This window comes from Carettochelys insculpta, chromosome 6 (assembly GCF_033958435.1).
Source record: "Carettochelys insculpta isolate YL-2023 chromosome 6, ASM3395843v1, whole genome shotgun sequence".
Taxonomy (NCBI): domain Eukaryota; kingdom Metazoa; phylum Chordata; order Testudines; family Carettochelyidae; genus Carettochelys; species Carettochelys insculpta.
Window position 1 is genome coordinate 113,973,384 of NC_134142.1, and position 18,147 is coordinate 113,991,530.

The window sequence follows — 18,147 nt, forward strand, 5'->3', positions numbered from 1 at the left end:
GTGTGGCTATGAGCTGAAGAAGTGGGTCTGTCCCACGAAAGCTCATCACCTAATAGATTATTTTGTTAGTCTTTAAGGTGCTACATGACTGCTTTTTTGTTTTAATTAGCAGCTAATTCAGCTTATCCCTACTAGACCCACTAAATTAACCCCTCAGGAGATCCATCTCTGGATTGCCAACCTTCATGTAAGTGTAGATAAGCCCTTAATCACAATGCCATCCTTTCTTTTCGGTTATGTAAGGGAAACCTAAATATATTGCTGGCCCCAGAGCTCCAATAGTCTGGCTCTTTGACCATGACTAAACCTGGCTGAAACTCAGCATTTCCATTCTTAGGAAACTTTTTGAAATTTGTTTTTACTTCAAAATTGAATGACAAGTCCCACAAAATGCAATTTTTGAAAAGCTGTCAGTTTGGATTAATTAAAATGTTCCATTTCAGTCAGATGACACAGTTTTCTTCCATTTTCAACATGCTTTTTAATTTTATATTTTATTTGTAATATCTAGTTTTCAAAGAAGAGTTATTTTGAAACAAAAATCAAAATGTTGCATGTTTTTAAAATCAAAAGGGAATGTTTTGATTATTGCAAAATGTTTCTTTTTTCTTCACTTTCTTTTCATAATATTTTTTTTCCAGAATCAATATGTTCCCATGCAAAGTTTAAATTTTGACCAAATGGAATTTGTCAGTGGAAAATTGGTGCCCATCTCCATTCATGACATCCTCTTCTAAAACAGACTTGACTAGATTTAAACACTTGCACTCTGGGTGGAGCTTAGGTCATTTACAAGTCTCCTCCACTTCACTTGGTCTCAGGACAAAACTTTGTTTGAAAACACAGGAATAAGGGCAAAAGACTGTAGACTGAAAATGGCAGTGATGGTTTCGTTTTTCAAAGTGCCTTGGAAGCAGAGTGCTGGCTTTCAGTCAGGGGAGTCGTCTTATATTTCATTGAAGTCATTTTATTTCAGTTGTCCCTGTTGGAAGACCTTTGGTCTGACCCAGCATGGCTGTTCTTGTGTTCCTAAGTTCTAGGAAGAAACACCTCTGCTGAAGGCACAAACACGGAGGCATCTGGTACCAGATAGCTATTGCTGAATCATAGTCATCCCTATATAGTGCTTCTTTCATTCTCCCTGATGAGGGGAGTTGGGATGATAACCCCAGGGCAGGGTGGCTGACAGACGGGTTCCAGCAGCAAGTTAAAGGACCCAGTATTCCAGCTGCTGCTGTTGCTGTTGTAGCAGTGGTGGTGACCTGGGGCCCAGACCCTTTTAATTGTCAGGCCCTGTAGCAGTGCCCTTCCCCTCCACCCATCCCACTGGCAGGCCTGACCGGGAACTGAAATCCCATTTTCAGATGTCCTAAATTACTAGTAAGTGCTATAGTGCAGCTGTACAAAGGCTGCCCTCAGCTACTGAAACCTGCCATATTGCTGAGCCACATCTCTGTCAATGTAAAGGTGCGTGCATTCAGTAGATAAGAGTGAGGGTGAAAACCTAGTTCAGTTTGTCATTTAAAAAGGTGCTAAGGCAGAAAGGATGGCTTAGTGGGTTCAGTTCCCTGCTGCACCACACACTTTATATTTGACCTTGGGCAAGTCATTCAGCCACTCTGTGCTGCAGTTTATCATCTGTAAAATGGGGATAATGCAACTTCCCTACCCCATGGGGTATTGTGATGATAAATACTTTTAAGTATGGAGAGGCGCTCAGATATTTTGGGAATGGGGGCCCTATCTGGAGAGGGAGATGAAGGGTCCCAGCCACGCCGTTTGAACCTGGATCTCAACCCTCCAACCTCAACCCTACAAACTCAGAGTCTTGGCTGAACCAAAATTGTAGATTCCAGTATCACCCAATGCATTGCCTGCCTTTGTTCAAAGCCATTTTAATCAGCCAGGTGTACAGCTCAGCAGGTGCTTTTTGAGGATGGTTTAGTATTTGGCTCATTCTGCAAAGAAGAGTTTTCAGGTGAGCCTTGTGTTGAAACCAAATGTCACCATAAGCCGGAATTACATTATAATGAGTGTCCCCCACCCCACCACCCAGTTGAATCTGAACTCTGCAATCTGGTCTGCTTAAGAGAGAGGGTAATTCTCTCTAGTAGCTTGAATCTAGGGTTCACTTGTAATGACTTGCATTTTAATCAGCACGAAGGACTGGACCCTGGACCTATGCAGCTAAGAGCGTGAGCCCCTATAGTTTGAGCTAAAGCAAGACTAGTTCCTCTACCTAGAAGCTGCCACAAACACATCTTCTGGGGATCAGGCACAAAGGGGGATCTATAACCAGTGCTTTTTTTGTAACGGTTACTTGCTTGTACTGAGTACTGGCACCTCGGCAGACCCAGCCATGGGATTGGCTGGGGGTGGAGGGCGGGGAGCCGGCTGAGTACCAGCACCATTTTTTTTTTCCACAAGAAGGGCACTGTCTATAGCACATACCGAATGGTGAGCTGCACAGTAACTGATAACTGGGATGGTTCACCAAGAGACCTTCCAAATGAAATGTGTTCGTGTTGCCCTTTGTGTCATTTAGACTGGAAGGAAGAGTGTCACTGGATTGGTCCAGGGAGCTTAGAAGGACCATTTCTAATTAGAAGCATTTTAATAATCTTAGCCTAAATAATTAACTTGACACACTGGGGAAAAAGAGCCATCATTGCATTTGAGCTCTGGACCCATGTTGCCGTTCTCACGCTGCGTCAGAGAGCCTCAGCCATGTGGTTTCCCCCTGCTCCTTGTCAGAGCTCTTGTTCTTTGTCCAAACAGCAGAAGCGATGGCACGGGCCAGTTTTGGGTTCCCAGATTTTCACAATGCGGAACATGCAGAGCCCTGCCGGCAACCCCAGCCACGGGAACCCCAGGCGGGGGACCTCGGTAGCAGATTGTGAGATGTCTGGCAACCCCAGGCCTGCTGTAATACTGACTGGTAGAGGAGCAGCCTAGCAGAGTGAGCAGTGGGGTGGGCTCATCAAGGCAGGTGGGGGAACAGTTGTCTGTGCAGCACCCGTACTACCTCACGGAAGCTGGATGCATGAAATCCCTGGCAGTCAATGAACTCATCAGGCCTTGGCTAGCTTTCCCCCAGCTGTCTCCTCTGAGGTCTCTTGGCTGTCTGGGCAGAGGCTCAGCCCTGATGTCCAGCTCCGAAGGGTTTTCACAGGTAAGGCTCTGCATGTAGGCACCAATGAGGAGCATTTCCCAAGGAAGTTGTTTCATTGACACCCTTGTACCCATTCTCAGGGATGGAGGGGGTCAGGACCAGTGCTCACCTAGTGGAAAGGCTCTTTCAAAACAATGCAGGGCAGCAGGCTGAGCACAGCTGGTCTTCGAAAGCTCCTGGAGCAGCCGGGGAGAAGCTGGTGACAAAAACACCTCTTAGCCTCAGGCTGATGGGCTCCTGGAGCACTAGGGGGAGTAGTGGTGGCTATTTGAGGCACACTAAGTTAGGCTAGTATCGGAGGGGTGGCCGTGTGAGTCTGGATCTGTAACAGCAACGAAGGGTCCTGTGGCACCTTATAGACTAACAGAAAAGTTTTGAGCGTGAGCTTTCGTGAGCACAGACTCACTTCATCAGATGCTGGTCTTGGAAATCTGCAGGGCCAGGTATAAATAAGCCAGAGCAAGAGTGGGGATAACAAGGTTAGCTCAGTCAGCAAGGGTGAGGCTTACTACCAGCAGTTGATCTGGAGGTGTGAACACCAAGGGAGGGGAAGCTGCTTCTGTATTTAGCCAGCCATTCGCAGTCTTTAAGCCTGAGCTGAGGGCCTCGAATTTGCAGATGAATTGTAGTTAGGCTAGTAAATACAGCAGCAGCTAGTTAATGCAGCAGCTAAACAGCAATGGAGAATCTGGCTCAGCAAGAACTATTGCACAGTGGAATGGCCTCCCACAGAAAGAGGCAGAAACCCCTTCCCTTGGAATGTTCCAGAGTAGGCAGGATGAAGACCTTGGCTTTAAGGGAGGGACTGATTCAGGAGGCTTTCCAGACTGTAATTATGTTCTGTAATTAGGAGCAATGGTTCCCCACAGCCCATCCACTGCTCAAGGGGAGCTGCTGATGGGGAGCTGCTGATAGCCACAGACAGCTGCAGGTATGTGTTTTTAGCTCTTCATTTCCTAGAATCTAGATTGCTCTTGTGGCCAGCTTCCACTTGGATGACAGGTTATTTGCGTTGGCTTAATTACAGGTTGAACCTTTCTCATCTGGTACCCTCAGGACCTGACCAGTGCTGGATGAAAGAATTTGCCGGATGACAGGAGAACAATATTTTCTAGCAGGTTACCAACACTTCCACTACTTACTGGCCTCTTAGAAGACATTTAGGAGTACATTACAGTTAAATAACAGCACAGAACAGAGAACCAGGACTGGTGGCTGTAAACAATCTTTATGGAACTGCAGGAAACTTGGTCACACCCAGGCTAAGTGGTTGTCCAGCTAATTAAAATCATGCCGGATTATGGATGTTGCCAGACGAGAGAGTTCCAGATTAGAGAGGTTCAACCAGTACTTATAAGAATTGAGCACCCACAGTCACATGGCAATGCAGCAGGACAAGGGTTACTTGCCAATCCATCTCCTATCTGACAGGGTCACCAAATCAGCTGGTCACACCCATGTGTCATATGCAGCGTGCACTGTCGTGTAAGTCTGATCAGCATTTTGCTTTCCTGTCCTGCTGGATCTGTTCCTGCCCAGTTTTTGTGCTCAAGTCTCCGCTGACTTAGTTGCTGATTTCGAGTTTATTGCTGCATATAAAGGTTTTGTTATGTGTTTTTTATTTTTTAAGCACCCGTGACCAGCAGCAGTAGTTAATCTTTGGATGTTCTCTTCAGCCCAGAGATTGGCCACTGAGTTGAAATCAGTGCTGTGAGCCTTTTGTGCCTTGTTTACTTTTTCCTCCTCATCTCCAGGGCAAAAAAAACCACTTTATCCACATTCTTAACATGCCGCCCTAATCAGGCTTCATTTGAATCACGTGGGGGCTCGGACTACAAGATAGTGGCTGGTTACAGCAAATCTGGGTCTGGAGCCCAGCCCTGAGTCTCACATCTGTAGAACTATAAAGGCAAGATTCTCAGCTGGCATCACCTGGTTGGTGCATTTCTATTGGAGTCATGTTGAGGCTGTGGTGTGTGCAATTTAATGAAGTTACTCCTGGTGCTATCACAGCAAAAGAGAGGCAATCAGGCTTGTTGATTCCAGCCCCCATGGAATTTTGGAGGTGTTCTGATCTGGGGATTTTGGACCAGCTCATTATAGACACAGAAACTATCCAGAGATGGGTCTGGATTTGGGGACCAGCTTTCAAACCTCCCTTAAAGTCAACAGGGCTATTCACACACTACAAGTCAAGAGGCAACTTCCACTGACACCCACGTAACTGAGATCAGAATTTTGCCCTTTGGAGTTGCACTGTGAGTAAATCAGCATAGACTGTGGCCCATAATATCTATCAGAACTCAGGCTGAGTGCATCTCCATTTCAAGGATGCTCTGAAATCAAACTTGTCATGCTGGCATCTCTGAAGCTCTCTAGAGAACTCCCTGCCTGCCCCAGTTAAAGTGCTGCTACAACCTTCCTGCCCTCGTTTTCTGTATGCCCACCAGAACCACACCCTGCCTCATGCCAGCTACAGCTGATCTGAGCTTTTAACTTTTTCCCATCTCCCCATGCTGGCTGCGTGGAAGAGTTGGCAAAATTTCCACTACATTACTGGGGATAGAATCCTTCTGGGCCAGGTAAAGAGGCTTTAAGGCAGCTTTGCCCTGGGGGAGCAGCATAGAGCTAGCTGCCTTGAACCAGCTGAGGATCTGGATCTTAAATAAATTGCAGCCTTTCTGTAGGAGTGCAACTCTCATTCAAGCCAATGAGAAATGCAGCTAGCTGGATTTGGCACTAATAAGAATATTACAGGCTTAATGTGGATGTGTTCTTTCAATGCAAATTCTCAAGGAGGACAGCAAACTTCCACTTACTTCTAGAGTCTGATTCTGGTATCAGCTCAAAACAGTCTCTTAATTTTAATTTTTCTGAAACATTTTCTTCTGTTTTCTTTTTCTCTGTGCTTTCTTGCCTTATCAGTCCCAAACTGTCCAGATTTATATTCCACAAGGGGTAAAGTGCATTTGCATGGCAGTAAACCAAAGTACCATCAAGCCAGCTGTGCTATTCACCAGTGCTGTGTAACTCTGAAAGAGACGTACTCTCCCTGGGAGGAAAGTCACAGTCCAGACCGATACTTCCTATAACCGCCACAGTTTACATCCTGCTCCAGACAACCTTTCTTTTACAGAGGACGGCTGAATCTTGAAGCCTGCATGTGTAAGAGTTCCTGAGTAGCAAGCATCGTGTTTCAACTTGGACAATCATTACGATGGTTTTCACTGGGATAAGGAACAAAAGTTGCTGTATTTATGAACAATTAGACATGGGCCAAGGTTGGAATTCCCGTGAATTTCATGGGAGTTGGGTGATAGGAGGTTTTCAAGTCAATCCCAGCATCCAAATCTGCCTCAGTGGTTTTGATTCCTCTTTAGATTGAAAGCCAGAGTCCCAGTAATGGTCCCATTCAGATGCAGCTTAAATTTCACAAAAGCTTCTGCTATCATGGATCTTCTGCCCTAGGTGGCAGGAGGCTCCCACAAAGAGTTGATCTCCAGAGTTTCTGGGTTAGTGACCCCAAACCCTAACTCTATCCAAAGTCAGTCTTCAGCCCATGCTGTGGCCTAAACATAAGCTGGTTGGGCACCTACTGAAGGTTAATCTTCCTGGTTTTAGTGACCATCTGTCTTTGGGTTTGGTAACAGCATAAGGTAACTGTAAGGTTGTTTCTTCAACTCCTGTGCTGGTACGGTGATTTGTTACCCCCTTAAAGGTGCATGAAAGACCCACAAAATGTCTCAGTCCAGCTTTGAGTGAACAAGGATCCACCTCACCACCACTGACTTTAAAGTCCATTTCGACGGAGAGGCTAATGAATGAATGAATCTGGAGACTCATGGTCTCCCCTCTCTTCTCTAGCAGTGCCACCTCCCAGAAATAAGATAAATAAGCCATGTGGGCATGGAGGTAGGGCACTGAACTGGGAGTCAGGAGTCAAAGTTTGCTCACAGCTTGGGCTCAGATTACTCAATGCCTAGCATGGTCCTGGCAGGGGCCCATAAATCTCAGCTGTAATATAGGTGGGATAGTGTTGGAAGCTTCCACAATTCTGTAGCTAGAGGATTTCCGATTAGCCACAGCATAATCACGTGCATGTTGTTTATGAAGGCTTTTCAGTAAGATGTCTTACCGATAAGTTGAATGGGAGAGGAAGCCACAGTTATCTTGAAAGTCATGTGGGAGGTTTTGAAGGCCCTTAGTTAGTACATGGGTACTTGGTTATCTATCTAATGAACATGCGTCAGCATAGGTCTGATGTGGGTACCTTGGCCAAGGAATGATGTTGCAGTGTTAATTATGCTATGCGCTGCCATTGTGACGTCTTTCCAGGAAGAAGAGTTACAAAGGTTGGGCCATTTGGGTGTGTTTTATTGCAAGGTGAGAAATAATCATTGGCTGCTCTGTTAGTCCAGTAAGTGTGAAGCCTTTCAAAGGCACAGCCTCTGGGGACTGCCTTCAGAGGGGATGTTTTGAAGGCCAGCAGGTTTGTGGATAGTTGGGTCAAATCAGCAGTTAGTGGGTAACTTTATTACAAACCATGCTGAAATAATACATTTGTGCAAAGATGTGAACCAGGGCAGAACTTGGCTCCATGCTGGGAGAAAATGGTTGTCCTCAAAACCACTCAACTTTCCTGTAATCAGTCGTTTTTTGTTTTTTTTTTAAAAGCGGGAGCTGGTACTCAGCTGGCTTCTGTCTCCTTCCCCATCCCTGGCCCTGGGGTTACCACAGCTGGGGCTGCTGGTGGGGCTCCGCACCCTAGCAGCTCCTAGCCACAGGGCTGGCAGGCCTCCCCTGCCACCCAGCCAGAGATCTTGTCAGTGGGGCTGTTGAGGTGCCAGTACTCAGTACTGGAAAGTACCAGCATAAAAATAGCACAGCCTGGCATCAACATTCACCAAAGACAGAGAAATTGTGATGTGTTGGAGAGAGGTAGCAGAGAGAGAGAGAGAGTGTCAAGAGGACACAGGTGAGGGATCCAGTCCCATAAAAATCATCCAGGCAATAATGCTATGAGATTACACACTCACTCTCCCCCCGCCCCTGCCTCCCCATCTGGGTGCCCCACTTCCCAAAGTGGGATTTTTTTTATGCTCCAGAATGGTTAATTGATCACTCCCGGTGCTCTGAGTTATTTCCTCAAACCCTGCACCCACTGACCAAACAGCGATATATTTCATTTTTTCCTTAATCTGACAAAACCTCTGGAATATTTTGGCGGCATTCAGGGCCTTTAGAACAGTGGGGCCTCTTAAATTTCCTTTGTCCCTAATAAAGAACCTAGACAGTCAAAAGCCCATCTCAAGGGCACTCACCTTTGCAACACACAAAGGAAACTGATCTGTCACATCAAGGGCGCAGCTCCTCAGCTGGAGTAAACTGGCAGATTCACCCTAATATGTTTCTTTAGCATGGGTTTGGATTTCGAGAGCTCTCCTACAAAAGCTAATGTGATGAAGCGGTTCTTTGCCCACGAAAGTTTATGCTTCAAAATATCTGTGAGCTTATAAGGTGCCACAGGACTTCTTGTTGTTGTTGAAGATACAGACTAACTCGGCTACCCCTCTGATACTTGGAACCTAATGACTGGCGCTTTAAAATGTCAGACAAATAACAAACAACCCTGCACCTGCATTAAGCCTGGCACTAACAAGCAAACCTTCTTTGTGAGCACTTTAAAGTTCGTACAGAGCCTAGCACAGTGGGGTGGACATCCATGACTGTGGCTCCTAGCCCTACCACTATACAAATAATATTGACGATGAAGTGTTCCCATGTGGGTACCAGTGCCGTTTGATTCCAACCTATACTAGGCAACCAGTTTTGGACATCAGCTGACTCAGGTCTGACCGCAAATCTAGGATGGTAATTAAATTGTTTATTTATATCACTCTAAATGCCCCTTGTTTAAATGAGAATAATATGCTTCCCAGAAGGACAGTTTCTACTGCATTTATTTGCATTTCCAAAGCAAAGTCCATGGCTTTCAATCTCTCTTTTTATGACAGAGTTTTTTGAAAAGCTTAGACTTGCAAAGAGCTTAGGTATCAGGATCTCTTTTTCTACTGTCCAAGCGAATCACTTGATCATACAACTAAATGGAACTGTGAACGCACAGTTGCAAACTTGACTGATGTTTGGCACCAAGAAGGCTCACAGATAGCTTCTCAGGTGGTGGGCAGCAGAGTAGTTCCATTGACTTCTAGGCAGGTAGGACAGCTTAGACAGCCGGGGATCCAGCCTTCTTCCTGCAGCTGCCTTCTCTGACATGGAACTGGTTTCACAGGGTGCAGGGAGGGGAGAACCCTGCAGTGGCAGCTCAGTGATGGGCAGTGTGGTTTTTCAATGAGAGAGAGCTGAAGGAATTGCCCCTGTTTAATCTTCCAGACAGTTCTTGGAACATTTTCCAGAGAATCCCAGCAGAGGCAGAACCCCAAGAAATGGATATGATTATAGGAAACAGACCATCATATTTTACTGCCTGATGGTTTCACGATAAGAGGAATAATTGCCAAGGTTTAAAAATACAATCAGTCAATACTTCAAAGAGATATAGTCTCACCAAACGTCCCCCAGAGGAATTTGCACCAGCATTTAACATCCAAATAAGCAAAAGGGAGAACGCATCCAGACAATCTCTCTTGTTTGTGACAGGTATAGAAGGAAAGACTTCAAGGAGTCTGTCATGGGTTAACTTTGCATCTCAGAATTTATTCCCACTAGAGTTTCAAAGCTGGTGTAAAATTGTGTCACGGTTGTGCTGTGGCTTGTGGGAAAACCCAGCAAACCAGCAAGTAGGACAGGACCCAAATGCGAAACATGGAAAATTCCTTCCATCTTCTCCAGAGAGGAGGAAACCTCCAAGTTTGTTTGCAAACAAACAGCACGATGCAAAAATACCAACCTCAGATTTCATTTAAAAGCCTCTTCTCTGCCAAATAGCCATTCCCTGCCAAGAAAGTGCCACCTACTGGAGGTAGGACACTGGGTGGGGAAGGACGAGAAAAGGAAAACTCTAGAGAAGTTGTTGCTTTTTTTCTCCTTTACAGAAATCTCTCTCTTTAATGACAACCAGCACTAAATTCTTATCACCCTTCCCTTCACCAAACACACACCTTTCTCTAGCCGCACGGCCCTGTTCTTTGAACTAGGTGTGTACATTCTTACAAAAAAACAAGCCGTCCTGTAGCACCTGGAAGATGAACAGATTTATTTATTAGGTAATGAACTTTCAGTGGGTAAAGCCCACTTCCTCAGAGCTCCTTACCTCATAAGCAAATCTGTTGGTCTCTAAAGTACTACAGGACAGCTTGTGTTTTGAGACACTACAGACTAACTCAGCTACTGCCCCTGAGACTTCTTACAAAAGTGAGACTTACCGGTGCGGAGAAGCCTCTGCTGTTTCCTGGTCTCTGTTTCCTCTCCCAGATAGCTGTGCCCTGTTAGGAAAGTCCTGCTGCCATTCTCAGTACACCAGCCACCTCTCTGTTTTCCCCTCAGCGCAGAGCTTCTGGCTGCTGTGAATGCAGCTCCAAGATCCCAGAGGCTCTTAGCTCACTAGTGTAACAGAGCAAGGGAGTGGGGGAGCCACCTAATTGTCCAGGGTGGCTCCCTTTAAAATTCACTCTGCCACTGTTTCCACTTCAAGGCTCCGGAGCTGCTCTGAGAGCAGGTGACAGGCGTCTGGGCATTGGAGGCACAGCACAGGAAGGGAGGGCTGGGAGGCAGGGCGAGGTGGAGCTGCAGTCAGACAACAGGTTACTGTGTAACTAGCAGCTTGAGGCCCTGGCTGTCAGGAGGCATCCCTAGAGCTGCCTCCAGTGCTGGGTGCCTCTGCTGACACCTGGCGCAGCAGGCAGGGAGCAGAGCTGCACGCAGCCTGGGCAAAGGGCAGGGAGGGCTTGGGGATGGCATGATTTCTGTTCCCTGGGAAGCCTGGGGGCAGTGGCGGCAGGAGAGAAGGAGGAGGGGAAATTACCAACCTGGCAGTTCAGTAGGGGGAACAAGGCGTCTTTTGTGAAGCACGAGCCACCTCTCCCAGGCTTCCAGTGCCTCACAGGCTCGCTCTGTCTCCCTAGGTGTTTTTTCCTGCTTGAGTAATTCGGGACCTCCCTGTCTTGGCATCTCTGGTGTGGAATTTGGAGTGAGGCTAAGGATGTGGGCAAATAGCACCCAGGGCCTGATGCAAAGCCTCTGGACATCAAAAGTAGATATGAAGTGTAGGAGGAAAGGGCTAACATCTATTGTGTTACACTAGTTTTATTCACTGCCATCAGCAGATTTACATGGACAGTTTGGGCCACAGTCACTGCTTCAGCTTCACTGCTGTGTTACTGTTCCACTAGTAATAACACCTCCTCCTAAGCATATGGGAGCCAGCAGGTGCCTGATCCTAGTCCTTGCATACCTCTTTCAAACCACCTACACACATTCAGCACTCACTTTGCATTTACACTGGCATCACTAACATCAGTGAAGTTACTCCAGATTGACACCCCTGTAAACAAGAAGGGGATCAGGCCCCCACTGAGTTCAGGGAGAATTTTGGGTGCATGAGGAATGCCAGATCAGACCAGAGGAGTGTTTGGAGGCATGAGAGTCCCTCAACTCCTACTGTATGGACAGAGAGGGTCCATCCTAGGTGTTGGCCCCAAGCAGAACACTTGGGAAAATCAGTTTCATAACCATTACACTTAGAAGTGACTATTTTCAGGGTTTACTAAATCTGTGGTTGGAAGAAAGAGAAATGAAACATTTGGCTGGACACATCAGGGACTTTTAAAAAGTGTTCACTGGGCAAGTTTTTCAGGGCGTCAGAGTCGATATTACTGCACCATTGGAAAGTTGAGTATTCTCATGCTTCAGAAGCAGCACCTTCTCAGGCTCTTATCCTGGAAACTCTTCCACACATCCTTATCTTTAGGCCTGGTTGTGATGTTGGATTTTTAGAAGGGCATACAAAACATTGTGTGTAACCCATCGTTACTCTAAAAGAACTGTCTCTGTGCCTCTTCTACCATGTCTCTGATTTCAGCTGTTCAATAACACAAAATTTTATCAAAACAAAAAAGTAGTAAAGTAAACCAAAAACAGTAATCAAGGTTGACAACTCGGAAAAAAAAATTATCAAGGTGAGCAAATCAGAGAGCAGAGGGGCGGGGAGTGGGCCATTCTGTTAATGACTTAAGAGTTTGCATCTTATTGAAGAAGAATTTTCACTCTGCTTTGGAAAGAGAGACTGCTGAACTCTCTTTCATATTCAAATTTGACACATTAACACATGGTTTGAACCGGGATGCAAATTTTCTGGGACACTATAGGTGCTCTTTTGCATACTTGGCTTAATTTAATTCTTGACTCCCCCCACCACTGCCCCTCTGCTCTCTAATTTGCTCACCTTGATAATTTTTTTCTGATTTTTCAACCTTGATTACTATTCTTGGTTCTCTGTGCCTTAAATATTGAGCCTGTTCTGGTCTGGCTATGGTCTGAACAAGTGGGTCTGTCCCACAAAAGCTCACCTAATAAATTATTGTGTTAGTCTTTAAAGTGCTACTTGACTGTTTTCTTGTTTTGATAGTAACAGAGAGGAAGCCGTGCCAGTCTATACACTATCAAAACAAAAAGCAGTCAAGTAGCACTTTAAAGACTAGCAAAATAGTTTATTAGGTGAGCTTTCGTGGGACAGACCCACTTCTTCAGACCATGTTCTGGTCTGGCTATGGTCTGAAGAAGTGGGCCTGTCCCACGAAAGCTGACCTAATAAACTATTTTGCTAGTCTTTAAAGTGCTACTTAACTGCTTTTTGTTTTGATTTTGTTTTGATAGTATATAGACTAGCACGGCTTTCTCTCTGTCACACAATTTTCTGATAAGGCCACCAACCATGGGACAGGTTAGTTCATACTGGCGTCTCACCAGAACAATGTACAGTGTGGCAACAGCCTTATCTCCTGGGGTCTAATCTTGTCCCACAAAGTTTTCCTGCCCTGCATGTTATGGGAGGGGACTTGATTTGCAGCTTTCAATCTTGCATATGCACAGGACTACCTGGAGAGAAAACGCCCCTGCTGAGCTCCCGCCAGTGGAATGTCTCACGACCAGATGCACACAGCGAGGCTGGGCTGATAGACATCCACTTTACTGACAGTTATAGAGGCCCCACATTAGCAGAATGTCCTCTTTCACCACCAATACAAGGAATGATATATACCTTGTGTGTGTACATAAGACCCCCAATGACTCCTTTATTTTCCTAAAAAATGCTTCATAAACCCTGTATGTATTGCAATACCATTAAAATGAAACCACCCCGAGGGTGGAGGGCAAAAGGCAGAGAGATAACTACCACACATAACAAGGAGGGGAAGGCTTAACCAGGTCTCTGGAAAGAGCCTTTGCTCTTTTTATGAAAAGCATGATGGAATCTTTAATTCGCAGAAAGTGACTAGGGCCTCCGGGTTTAAGATTTCACACACAAGATCCTTTCTCAGTCACCTATATTATGTATCGTAGATATTTCTGAGGGAATATGCGTTGACCTTCCCAAGATGCACACCTGTAATTTCAGAGATTCTAGGCACAATACACTTTAGGCTTAACACATTAAGATATCCCACTCTGGCTGCCTGTGCTACACATAAATTATACATCTAAGCCACATGGTCCACTGTGAAACAATATATCCTAAGGGCAAATGTACATGGCTTTGCACAGCAAGAGCGCCACCACTCTGTTAAATGATGAGTGTTTAGCCTAAAGGAAAGAGTAATTTAGAGTGGATTAGGAAGTAGCATAAGGGCCTGATCCTACCTTAGTTGAAGTCAGTGGGAATCTTACAATGATTTCAGTGGGCTTTGGATTGGGCCCTAATTCCAGACCAGGAAATGGTCAGCCCGCTGTGTCTGAGCAAAGTCAAGAATGTGACAGCTTTGATTGCCTACCGCCAATGGCACACACCAGAGAATAATCCATAAGCACAGGAGAGAGTTTGAGGCTGGAGGGGCAGGCAGGTGACTTCTGCATGACATGAAATGAGCTCCTGTTAAGACATGAAGGGGAAGGAAGGTACTGTGAACCTGTATCCCACAATCGTATAGAAAAGGTAGAAAAGGTGAACTGCAGCGACTGTTCTCTTATTGCAAAGGGACAGTCAATTAAACGAAAGGCACCAAATTTAAACGTACTTAAAGAAAGGCTTTTCCACATAATCAACAGTTAACTGTGGGACTTGCCATCCCACATCGAGGCCATGTTCTTGTCATGACTCAAAAAGACATAGAGACTTATTTGACTAACAAGAACATCCCAAGCTAGAATAGTAACTCTTTTAAAAAACAAACAAGTGCTGGGATGGGCTAATGGCAGGAGCCAACCCCCAACCCTGGGAGCTGAAAGAGGGACTAGTCCTTTGGGGCAGGTTATCCCAGAACTGCTGAGTGTAGGTGTTCCTGCAACTTCCTCTTAAGCAATTCGTGCTGCCTACTGATTCAGCATGTCTGCACTGGAAGGTAAAGGTGTGTTTGTAGGTTAGGTAGGCTAACCCATGCTGGCTTTAATCTAGGAAGCCTGGTTACCTGAAGATATGACATGGCAGCCCGCTAACAACCAAGCTTGACATAGGCCTGGTTGTCACCCTATGCTGTCATACCATTGGGTTGCTAACCCATCCTGAAGCCAGACTGCTAGCTAGTTTAATGGAGTTCTGGACTAGGTCAGTCCTGGTCTGATCTGGTATGGCAATTCCTGTGTTCCTACAAATAACATTTACTAACTTACATACGCCTCTTGCTTTGTGATTGATAAAGCAGCAGATAAGTTCTTGAAGAAGGCAGAGCTTTGTTGGTATTTAATTTTTCATGTTTTTATTGCTTGCAAACAAAGGCAGCCCAGGAAACAATATGATCCAAAATATCTCTGACTGCAACATCACTGGAGCTTGCTTCTAGGTACTAGTCTTTTTTCAGTCATTCTGGCAGCAACCACCCCAAGATGGCTCTTTTACCCTGAAGCATAAACAACACCCAACGCTCAATCTAAGCTTCTTAAAATATGCATTCCTCTACTTTTTAAGGTAGTTTTCACCACACTTGCTCAGCCTGTTTCAGAAGGACCGGCCCTTATAATTATATACGCCAGCAGCACATTTGCAAATATTATCAGTGGCTTGGCTATGTCATGCCCAGGATCCAAACTGTGAGAACAGATTTCAAAGGGTGTCATTGCTTAGGCAGGTGATCTGAGGCAAGGGGCCTGATCCTCAATAGTAATATTTATATGAATGCAAAGAGCTTATAAAATATCAATGTATCAGATCCAGCTCACATTGCTATAAATGAGACAGTGCAAGGGTGGTAGAGAATCAAACCCAAGGAGTACTTAAGAAGGAAAAGACTGCAGTGGCCTGTCAGTTACAATCTTCTTGTTACGCTGAATGAAGTGGAGTTGCAGTGTCAGAGGTAATTCCGTGTGCCAGGTATTTAAATTAAGAAAGGCATTTAAATACCACTATGACTGCTTTGTTAGTAAATGGAACTTTCCAGCTCTCCAAGGGCTAAACAGAAACATAGCCCTGTTTCTGCAGGCTCTGGTGGCACAACTGCAGCGCTGTAGCTATGCCACTGGAGCTCCCATAGTGTAGATGCTTCCTATACTGAAAGAAAGTATTTTTCCATCAGTGTAGGTAATTTACACCCCAGACTGGGATTGTTAGGTTAGCATATGAATTCTCCCACTGACCTAGCCTTTTCTACACCTGGGGTTTGGTTAGCCTAGCTTCAGCACTCAGGGTGTGAATTTTTTACACCTGAGAACCATAGCTATGTTAACCTAACTTTGCAACCAACCCAAAGGTATAAAGCAAAGCTTGTGAGCTCAATCCTAAGAGATCTAAAGCAAGAGAAAGACAGAAGACAGGGTAGGCCCATTGCTTAGTGAGGAGGGGAAGAAAAATATTAACTGAAAATGGGGGCATGGTGGAGGTACTTAATAACTCTTTTGTTTTGGTTTTCACTGAGAAAGTTGGTGGCAGTTGGAGATCTAACAGTGAATGCTAGTGGAAAAGAGGTAGGATCAGAAGTGAAAATCAGGGAGAAAACAAGTAAAAATATACTTAAGTTAGATAGCTTCAGTTGCCAGGTCCTGATAAAAGGCATCCTAGAGTACTCCAGGAGCTGATTGAGGAGATATCTGAGCCATTAGCTATTATCTTTGAAAACTCATGGAAAGAGGGGAAAGGTTCCAAAAGACTTGAAAAAGGCAAATATAGTGCCCTTCTATAAATATGGAGATAAGGACAGCAGTAGGAGTCTTTTATTGTACTAAAACTGCTAATGAAAAGCTGGTGGAGACTTCAGAAGGAAATTAACAGGAAGCGGTAAATGGCTGGTGCAAAGACTATAGTTTAAAGTGGATGAAGGTATGTTCTAATATATCTGGCAATGTAGAGAGGCGCCCTTGTAACCTTCAGCTATGCTAGGAAGTAACTTGACAGTGAGTTTGCTTCATGAAAGAGAGATTTCAGCCAGGCTTGACTGAAAACACTGAAAAGATGTTTGGAAGAAAGAAATTGCTTTAGATAGGTTAGCTTGATTAGGGTTGGTCTCTAGAATGCGAAGTACGATTTTGTTTGATGGGTAACCATTTGTTCTCATCTCTTGTTTGGTTTATTTGAATCTGTATCCTTTCTTAAATATAATTCCTTTTATTTTACAATTGAACTCGTGCTGTGCATAATGGTATAAGGCAGTGGCTCCCAACCTAAGGTATTGCAGGGGGTCAGTGAAGAAAATAAAAGAGAGATAAAAATGATCACATAAAATAAGTTTCAAATAGTAAAGTTATAATCAATTATAATTTTTAACTTAAATAGTTTCCAGTAATGTTGTTAATGGCTGTCTGAAAACCCATGTTGTGGTTTCCTTTTACGTGTACTGAAGTGTACCTAGTGGCTAGAATTGGCTTTGATGGAGGACTGCACTAGTGAAAAAGTCAGGAACTGCTGATATACGGCAAAACAGTGGACTGTGGTACACTGTTCCTTTTTGGAAAAGAGGATTTGTGATTTCTGTGGGTATCCAGTGGTCTGGGTTTTGGAGACACTGTAAAGGGACTTAGGGGCTGAGGTGCATCTCTTCTCCACCTGAAAATGAAGGCAGGGTTGTTTAGCTTGGAGAATGCCTGAGTGACTGACAGGCTGGTTGTATAAGGGTGGACTTAACACCCTGCTTGTACAGTTAAGACTCGATCATGCTGGAAATAGGTAACAAGGTGACTCACAGCTCTGGGCATTCTGTGAAGTGCCACTGCAGGATATAAAATCAAGTACTTCAGCTGGGCTGGACTGGCTACCTTGTAAATGTCTGCACTAAGAGAAGGCAACTCTTCTTCCTCTAAGATGATTGCCGCACTACTTTGGAAGATCAACCAATTCAGGGTTGATCTGCTGTGGTTTTGTTTTGCGCATGTGTGGAACGTTGCTTTCTGGGGTCAATGTTGACCCTGGAACTTCTCGCAAGCTGTGAGGATTAAGGAAGGTCAATGGGAGAAATGCTGCTGTTGACCTTCTTCCATGAGGACAGCCATAGCAGTCAACTGCTAAGTCAATTTTAGCTATGCAATTGGCTTAGCTAAAATTGAGTATCAGCAGTTGACTGCTTTGTCTAGTATTGACATAACCTGAGTGGGGATGACTAATCTCCTCTCTGCCAACATCTGAATGGGGTTTATATAACCTTTGGATCTTTTCCTCCTCTCCTTAACACTGCCCTAGGTCATTGCTGTATCATCCTCCCTGCTGATGTTGTATCATGAGAAACCAACAGAAGACCTCAAAGGGCTAATAGCACTGACAAATGCCAATTGCAGTGTAAGCTTCCCCATTCAGTTTTGCTAGTGCATCTACTGTAACTGTATTTCTCAACCTTTTTTAATAAAGTACCCCTTTCTTTTAAAAAAAAAAAAAAAAAAAT

At 44.9% G+C, this 18,147-nt stretch overlaps 1 protein-coding gene across 2 annotated transcripts in view; it reads right to left on the minus strand.

Annotated features, from left to right (window-relative positions):
* EPS8L2 (EPS8 signaling adaptor L2) overlaps window positions 1-10,850 on the minus strand; it is a 118,622-nt gene extending 107,772 nt beyond the window's left edge. For both annotated transcript variants that reach the window (XM_074997875.1, XM_074997874.1), the window contains exon 1: window positions 10,558-10,850. The gene's annotated coding sequence lies outside the window, so the exon portion shown is untranslated. The remainder of the gene's footprint in view (window positions 1-10,557) is intronic.
* Between the last annotated feature and the right edge of the window lie 7,297 nt (window positions 10,851-18,147).